Source organism: Octopus bimaculoides, chromosome 21, assembly GCF_001194135.2.
Source record: "Octopus bimaculoides isolate UCB-OBI-ISO-001 chromosome 21, ASM119413v2, whole genome shotgun sequence".
In the NCBI taxonomy this organism is placed as follows: Eukaryota; Metazoa; Mollusca; class Cephalopoda; order Octopoda; family Octopodidae; genus Octopus; species Octopus bimaculoides.
The window spans coordinates 32387705-32397336 of record NC_069001.1 but is presented as its reverse complement, the minus strand read 5'-3'; the positions used below and the strand labels follow the sequence as shown (position 1 = coordinate 32397336).

The 9632-nt window shown below is 35.5% G+C and overlaps 1 protein-coding gene across 6 annotated transcripts in view; it reads left to right on the top strand.

The window, feature by feature from the left end:
* Window positions 1-4677: 4677 nt before the first annotated feature.
* LOC106882011 (ELAV-like protein 1) overlaps window positions 4678-9632 on the top strand; it is a 16232-nt gene continuing 11277 nt past the window's right edge. For 3 of the 6 annotated variants that reach the window (XM_014932554.2, XM_052975356.1, XM_014932553.2), the window contains exon 1: window positions 4791-4997. The gene's annotated coding sequence lies outside the window, so the exon portion shown is untranslated. The other 3 variants (XM_014932552.2, XM_052975357.1, XM_052975355.1) reach the window with 3 other exon arrangements.

Below are 9632 nucleotides of genomic sequence, written 5' to 3'. Positions count from 1 at the left end.
ACTGCGTGGCATCTTGGGCAAGTGTCTTCTACTATAGCCTCGGGCCAACCAAAGCCTTGTGAGTGGATTTGGCAGACGGAAACTGAAAGAAGCCCGTCGTATATATATGTATGTGTGTCTATGTTTGTCTCCCCACCATCACTTGACAACCGATGCTGGTGTGTTTACGTCGCCGTAACTTAGCAGTTTGGCAAAAAGTGACCGATAGAATAAGTACTAGGCTTACAGAGAATAAGTCCTGGGGTCGAATTTCTCGACTACAAAGGCGGTGCTCCAGCATGGCCACAGTCAAATGACTGAAGCAAGTAAAAGAGATTAAAAGAGTATTGCAGAAGTATAAGCTATTTATTGCACAAATTTCAAGAACAAAATCTTATATGGACTCCCAAGGGCTATTGGACCCTGGTTGAGAACCAATAGGCTAAGCTATTATTTTCTTATTTAAACTCTTCACTCCCTTAGGAGCATAGGCTAGTGATGGCCTTCTTTCACTGTTCTCAACTCTGGGCTGCCCTTTCTGCATATCTTCAATTCAATCTATTGCTCTTTCTCTTGTGATTAAACCATTAGAAAGGGGGTGGGGGATGGCCTTATGCCAGACAGTTGGTTTGAATCTATTTACAAGGATTTAGTTCTGCCATAAGTGATGTTTGCAGAACCAAAAGCTTGTCTGGAGAGACAGGACAATACATTTTGGGTGAAAGCAGTTGCTGTTAGTGGAAAGAACTTTAGGTTGATGAAGTGATGAGATAAGGTTTTTACATATTGAACCTCATGAATAAGATGATATAAGATCAAATATGATGGTAATTTTCTGTATTGTAGATCTGTCCAATCTATGGTATAAGTGTAAAAACGAAATGGATGTTAAAATTATGAAAATGAGATATCACTAACTGACACCCACTGCCTTCCCTGGGACTTGCAGTCCTGTAAGTTGCAGGACAACTTCAATAGTGATGGCGGAACGAAAAAAAAAAAGCATCTAGTCTATACTGTAAAGTGGTTGGTGCTAGGAAGGTCATTCAGCCATAGAAACCATACCAAAGCAGACACTGGAGCATGATGCAGTCCTTGGACACATTTGATTCTGTCAAACCATCCAACCCATGCCAGCATGGAACACGGACATTAAATGATGAGGTTGTTGTTGATGATGATGACGATGATGATGATGATGATGATGATGTTGATAATGATGCTGTTTTAATTCACTGAGCATTTGGAAGATACCAGATCATATGGTTACCTACACAAGACTGTTGTTTCATTCATGAGAAGAAAGATTTACCTTTAATCTATTTTCTATGAAGCTAAGGTTAAGTAGCAAAGCTTGCTTGTTCATCGGTTTTGTGTTCAAATCAAATGCAGACTTGTGTGTGTGTGTGAGTGCGTGCGCGCTTCTGGACGGGACATTTTAATCTGCGTTGTGTCTGTTCACTGATATGTCTGGAATACTAAAATATGAAATAATCTGATAATAATGGGGGGAAATGATGATAATCTCCTTTGTATTCTACTCCAGTGCTACTCAAAGTGGTGGTTCGCGGGTCGGTGCCGGTCCGCGTGCCATCAGCTGCCGGTACGCGGTGAGTTTCTAGAAAAGAAAGAAACATTATAAAATGCTTATGTAATATTATATTATTTGTTTATAAAATAAATAAAAGATTTTAAAAATTGTTGACTTTTATTATATTTATTATATATTTAGTTTCCGTTATAAATTAATATTACTAAGAAATATTGCCGGTCCCTGGCACATTGGAAAAAAAAACTACCAGGCCGCCACATCAGATAGTTTGAGCATCTCTGTTCTACTCCACATCATAAAGCCAATGCATTGTAGCTCTTCCAAGGCATCTTAGGTCGCAGAAATCATTTATTTCCTTACCAGTCGAACACTGGGGTTGATGTAATCGACTTACTGCCTCCCCACAAAATTGCTAAGGCAGGATCGTTAGTACGCCGGGCAAAATGCTTAGCGGCATTTCGTCCGTTCTTACATTCAGAGTTCAAATTCCGCCGAGGTCGACTTTGTCTTTCATCCTTTCGGGGTCGATAAAATAAGTATCAGTTGATAATCGGGCTATCCCTCGTCCGAAAGTTGCTGACCTTGTGCCAAAATTATCGGCGCTCCCACGCAGATAAGATTCTGTTCCCAAGGGGAGGAATTAATTGTGGTCTTGTAGTTAAACGTGTTGCACTCATGTTCCGCAAGATTGCGGCTTCGATGATCGGACTGGACGATGCGTTGTGTTCTTGAACAAAACAGCTCGTTTTATGTTTCTTTAATCCATTCTGTTGTAAATGAGTAAGCTACGATGGGCTGGTATCCCATCCAAAAGGCAAATTGTGATCTCGGTCACTTATATATGCCATGGAAACCAGATAATCTAGGATTCGAGCCAGCAATGTCAAAGGGACTGACTGAGTATACTCATTTTTATCCTACTGCAAATCCTCCAAAAAAAAAAAAAGGAAAAAGAAAAAGACACATGGCTTTGTGTCTGACTTAGAAACCACTAGTCATATATTAGTTAATCTCTTTTTTTTTTTTGTTTCTTAATTTATATATTTAAATAAGGTTAGACCAGAAGAGGAGGTCATGGCCATGACCTTTGCAGCTCCAACCCCCGTTCTACTGAACAGGGTTTCAGGAAAAAAATTTCAGACGTCAGTCGTGATAAGCCAATATACATGGGTGGGTACTGTCAAATATAAATAGACAAACAAAACATTTATTTTTATCTGCATGTGTATGTGAAATAATTAATTATTTCCGTGTGTTGATATTAGCGATGTTTAATAAAGCAATCCGTCGTTAATATATAGATATAGATAGATATATAGTTTTAACTGAGGCCTGTGCGAGCGACGAGGCTTTAATTATTGCTTTTAAATCAATGTCTCTATCGCTAATGCTCTTTAAACAAATGTATGGATGTCATGACATTTTTTGAAAATAGGGAACCTTAGTGACTGTCAGAAAGAAGGGTATAATATCTCGGCGATGAATTAAATAGTTTGGACTTGAATTAAGCCATTACTAAAGGAGAGAGAGAAAGAACAAAATAGACTGAAAATAAAAGAAAATGGAAATTCAAATTATTTCTTCGTGTTTATTATTGTTAAATACTAAACAAGTTGATATCGCGGTTTCGATTCCTTCATATAACCATTCCATTTCGCATTTTATCGTATACAATGTCCCTGATAAAAAAAAAGAAGCGTATTTCACTCCCCACCTTCTTTCTAAAGCAATGACTGGCCTTTTGCTCATAAACCCCCCTCCCCCCCAAAAAAACTATATTATTTTATTTTAAATATTAAAAAGAGTTGAGAAAATAAAACTAGAAGAATGTATTTATTTAATGTAATTATTAATGTTTGCTCGGCATTTATATTTTTTCTTTAACAGCGTCACAAGACAAAGAAGAAAAAAAGCCGTCACGTGCGTTATAATGGTTGAAGAATATTTGTTATAAAGTAATGATTACTTTCTGTTAAAATAGACATATTTTGAACGTAAAGTAGCCTTCAGGTTAGAGCAAATCGTAACGCAGTATTTTATTAAACTTGAACTAACATGATATGGAAAGTGTTGGGAATTTATATAAATGAAATATTGGTGTCGTTTTAAAAGCGGTCTTTTTTTTTTTTATATATTTCCTACGTTAATTCATGAGTTCATTACAAAAATTTAATAGCTATTTAAAAAAGAAAGAGAATTTCTTTATTGCTTTAAAAAAACAAGAGAGATAATGAATGAATTTATAGTTTAAGTGTTGTGAAAGTAATTATAGGTTTGTAACATATGTCCACAGAAGGCAACAGATCTTATGAGGGAGAAGTAAATCAACGCAAGGACACCATTGGTACTCGTCGACCCTTACTTCCCCAAAGGAATGGGAGACGAGGCCGACATCGCCGGGATATGAAATCAGAATGTAAAGATATGCAAGCTAATTACGAAAGGACTTTTTATCCGTCTGTCTGCTAATGATAATATAAATAAATCTCTTTCGGCGAAGCACAAGGTCAAGCTCACACGAGGGAAAGAAGCAGAGCTGACCGACACAATAATACGTAAAGCAAGGCTTACTACCGGCAGAATACCGGTTCAAAACAAAAGCGATACACTAGAGCAGCGATCTATTGACCCTGTGATGTAATACTATACTACAACTAACAAAAATAATTAAAATAATTGGTTGTTGCTTTACATTATACAAAACCCGAGCCTGTATCGAGTGTAATAAAGCTGTGACGTTTATGCCATTTGTTTAAAAAAAGAAAAAGTGTGTTTGATGTGTAAATGAAGGGGAATAGTCAGTTACCCCGAATAAGAAATAATTTAATGAATTTATTAGAAAAAAAAAAGCAATCAAACATTATTATTGTGTTCAAACAACGATCATTTATAGGTGAAAGGGAGGATACGCTAGGAGGGAGTAGGACTACTATTGCTAAAAGACTTGCATAAAGCATCAGACGTCATTATCATTTTTCTGCAATGATCTGAAAAGGAAGATATTAAAAAAAAGAAGTGCTTCAAATAGTAAATGGATATTTATGTTAAATTGTAAATTAATCACATCCCCAGTTACCACATGTATTTTTATTTTTTAATGGGCAAATAAATGTGTACATATTTAATTTCCTCGCCTTTCTATTGGTTACTTGTTATTCACTGCCTTCACTTGCCGCTTAAAGTTCGATTATAGCTACCCACAATTCTAGAGGAGTCGCCATATTTTATTCTTCCTCTTATCTCCATTGCTCAGGTCAGTATCGTATCATTGCAGTTATAAACCTATAAAAATCAATTAGAATTTACTTTTTTTGCTTTTTTTTTTCTCTCACACATCCCCCACTTCTCTCTGGTTTTGTTTTCGATGCTACCGTGCTACAAACACTCCAACAAAATACCTCTTTCCCGGTTCTCTCTTCTGGATGTAATCCTTCTCTCCACCACCTACCAACCAAGATTGGATACGGTTTGTACATTATTCATTTCCTATGGCGCCCTTTACACGTTTCTCTCTTTTTTTTTTCCTTCATTCTTTTCTTCAACCATTATTTTTATTTATTATTACTTTAACAATCTCCCCCACCTCTTGTTATTTATCACCGATACGCGATGTTCATACTCGTCTTCACAACGATTGAAGCAGTCACTCCAATATGTCTTGTAAATCTTCACCTCCACTCACATAGACATAATTATGTGTGTTTCTCTATATAATGTATGGGATTAACGTAGTATTTTATTCGAAAGATCTTTATTTTCTCAATACCACTGTATTACATATAGTAATTATATAAATAAATTTCCTACATATACTTGTATAACGTATATGTAACAACGATGATGGCTGACCTCTCTCCTGTTTTTTTTTTCCCTCTTTCGTAACCGAATCGCGAAATATATTTGCCTTGTTCATTTCAAATATGCATATAAAGCTCAAATAAATATTAAACATCGATACACACGCATCTATACATACATACATACATATATATGTATTATTTTTATATATATATACATATATATATATATGTGTGTGTGGTGTGTATTGTTGCGACATCTGTGATCTTGTGTAAAATTTTAGTGACGTAGAAAGAAAAAACGGAATGAAAGTATGTTTATGTCTGTGAACTGGTTTGGAAGTATAAATGTATTTTATCCTAAATCCGTTGATGAATGCGGTTTAAAAAAAAAATTGGGAGTTTACTAAAAAAAAATAAATAAAACCTAACAATATATTCTCCATAGAAAATCCTTTACATTTCAAGTTATGGAGCAAATGTATTATTATTTTTTTTTGTCCGATTTTCTGTTTTATTATTCATTTCGTTTCTTCTCTACAGCCAAATGTTGGTTTAATTCATAGGTGAAGAAACATGAAACATTTACTTTATAAATTCTTTAATTTTTTTGTTTGTTTGTTTTTTTTCAAACTGCGACATTCAGGGTTTTCTTGCTTGGTTGATGTTTTAAGGTCCCAGGCCAACCCTGATGGAACAGAAAGACCTGTGATCATTTTTTGTTTTTTATTTTTGTTGCGATCGTCTTATCTTATGGCTGTCGAAAAACGTAACATCTTTTCCATTTCTAATTCGTTACGATATGATTTGTGAGATTTTAACTACCATCTCTAGTACATTGAGCGACAAGGTAGAGGCAAACTAGTATTGATTGATTCTGTCTAATATTTAGAGCATAAAAGACGGAACTGAAATCGATGCATCCTAAACATATGTTGTTCTCATCTATATTGGTAGACATCTTAGACGAAGGTTGTGTAATTAAACTATCAAAATCCGAAATTCCTGTGAATATGGAATATAGGTTGCCATTTCTGAATATCGATCAATCCGGTTAGAATGCGTCCTTAAGCAGATATTGATTGATATCAGTTTTACTGGCAAGCTAGAATGTGTTGAGTCCCAGCACAGACTGATAGTCAAAAGACAATGCATCCATGACCATTCCGTCAATTATTGTAGCCATTATATATATATATTAATATATATGTAGTATGCGGTGCTCGTTAATGTGGTTAAGTTGTAGTTTCACTAAGAAGCCTTCGTCTTTGTATTATTTTTTAATGGTTTTATGTGCCTTTTGCTGTTGAAGCCCGTGCTTCAGGAGGATGCTAGTTTCCCCTAATCTGAGATGTCTGTAAGAAGCTTATCCTGGTGATGTTGAAAATCTTGTAGGCATCTGTAGGCAAATAAATAACTAGTTTTTTTGTTGTTGCTCAATTGTCATTCGATACTTTTCGTAAATTAACCGTATCTTCTTTTCCCCCACCCCCCGGGGCTTGGAGAGAAGTTTGATATTTTCCCATACAGACTTATTCCAGATGGAAATGAGGTATTTGCTAAGAGTACAACTTCAGAGTAGGTTTCGTAGTAATTATTTTTAGTTAGATATATTAGGGGAATCAAAATTGTGAGCAAGGAATCATGGCGCTCAGAATCGATGTTGGCGGACAAAAACTTGACACCTGAGAAGTGCAGTGACAATAAGCAATATCTGTTGAAATGTGTTACCCCAGGAAACAAAAGTGGTCACGGGTGAATGGAATACATAAAAATGGGATGCATTAAAAGTTGCATTTAGGATTTTAACTCTCACCTGTACGTGGTACTAACAATGTTTGTAAATCTGGCAAAGGATGAAAACCTATTAAAAATGTTAATCTCGATGACAGAATGAGTGAAAGCGATTTCCCGAAGTTGAATTCCTTTATACTAGGAATGATCGAACGTTTTAGAGGGACTGCATTACTAAAAGGATCAAGGTAATTTTTCGTTAGATGTGCCATTCAGAAAACCCCGCGGGTTACAGTTTGCCCTAGACTGCTTTATACGCACCAATTTCATAGTTTTTGTTTCTAAATTTTTTTTCACGTAGAGATTCTTTATTTCCACAAGTACTGAAATTATACCTGTTAAATTTATAGTAGACTTTCGTTTTTATGTGTCGATTATTTGCCGATTCCACTTCGGTTGGGTTTCACGTACTCTCTCTCAAAACAAGAGGTAAAGAGAGACCGCTACGCGCATACATTGACATTCCTTCTTTACAGTACAGCCGTAAACTAAAAATAAAATAATAATACTAAAAAATAAAATACGCAATAAAAATTCAGACACAAACGTCAGATTTTCGAAAGAAACCAACAATGTTTATTATATATATATATACGTAATGTGTAACATTTCACCAGGGTAGTATTGTTTGAACCGGCATAATAGTAACTCCTCCTATTTCCACACCTTGAACAACTTATTGAAATTGCATTGTGCAGTCGACATTCTTTCATTCTTTTTAAGGAAATATCCTGGTGTAGCACCTGGGTTTAGTCAGACCAGAGTGTGGTCTGTCTCAGTCGTTTGAATACGTCAGTTATTCGGCACGACAAACCTAATAGAAGAAACTTGAGTGAAGCAACACTTTCGATCTTCGTGTAATACCTCAAGATGAGAGAGGATTTCGAGTTTAATCAAAGGAAGAAAGATTGTCGGCGTCACTGTTGAATCCATCAAATACTATAATGGCATTTAAACTTATATATTTTACTCTGTGATCACTAGTGTATATATATATATATATATATGTGTGTATGTATATAATACAAGTTATTTCCCCCTCCAATATAATTGTTGAACCATCTAAAATGCATCTTTGGTGGATTTCACTAAAAAGTAAGCATTTTTTAAAGTTAAGGGTGATCTAAGTCGGTGAGGATGCACTTACCCAGTTGCGCCATTTTGTGTGTGAGAGAGAGAGAGAGCTAAGCAACTATTCTTCAGCATTGGCTAAGTTCGCAACATTTTGCTGCGTCTTCATTTCTTTTCTTTTTTACGTAGATATCTTGTAAAATAGTTTGTATTAAGTTTCCTGTTAGTGTCTATCATACCAGCTTGTGCATTAGATTGTTTTAAATACGTGTATGTATGTAGGTTCCCGCACGCATGCACAGGAATTATTGATGTTCTCCCCAACCCCGCCCCCTCTGTTTATTGAATATAAAACATGTCTAGAATTTGAAGCCATATAACAGGCGAGCTAGCAAAATTGTTGCCACGCCAGACAATGCTAAGCAGCATTTGTTCTATCTTTCACGTTCCGCGTTCAAATTCCTCCAATGTCGATTTTATCCTTCATCTTTCCGGGGTCGATAAACATAAGTAGCAGTCGAGCACTGGATCCGAGGTATTCGACTGTCCTCCTGGCCTGTAATAGAAAACATTATTAATTCAAGAATGAAAAAAAAATGGAGTTTTAATCATCGGTTCCTGCCAGAAACGTTCTCAAAGAACGTGTAATTTTGTTTCCCTCTAAGCTCCAGTAAATATAAACCTTTCGATTAAGGTTGTCTTTGAAGTGACCATCTTATAAATAATGTCTTTCAGTTGGCGACGTGGACTACTATTTCGGGTGGGTCTGCATTTGTATTTAGTATTTTTGTCTCTCTTTCTTTTTGTATTTTTTGTTTTTATTTTATTTATTTGGTAATAAAATAAATCAGTAACTTTTTGTTGATGTTGTTGTCGTCAACTGGTAACAAGCAAGTTTCCTCTCTTAGAATCGTGCGAAAAGGCATCGACATCACTTGTGACAAAGAGGAGACTAAATCATGTATTGTTTATTACTAAAGCTGTTGACAATATGTTGGAAAGCTGACACAATGTGTTTGTTAGGCATGAATATATTAAGTTCTGTTAATTCATTTCTATATTATGCATGCATCTCTTCGTGTTTTTTTTCCCTTTTCTGGAATTGAATATTAGGTACCTTCCTTCTCAGAGCAATTCAAGGGCATGATTTTTCTTTCTTTTTTGTTTCACTGGGTTTTCTTATTCACCAGTCACCCACTTTTATGGAAATGCTGAATTTATTAAGCATGCTATTTCATTAGCAACAGATGATGATTGAATTTTTTTTTTTTTTTTCAAATGGGTTTTATTTTTTAATGCTTGGTGTAGTTTGAAGTTCTGTGGTTTTATAAACTAATATGAAAGCTTATTCAGCACACTATTCGCGCCCATCTCTCCTGTTTTATCGAGACAGCTTTATTCCGCTGCATTTTCACGTCCATCGAAAAAAGAAAATATTT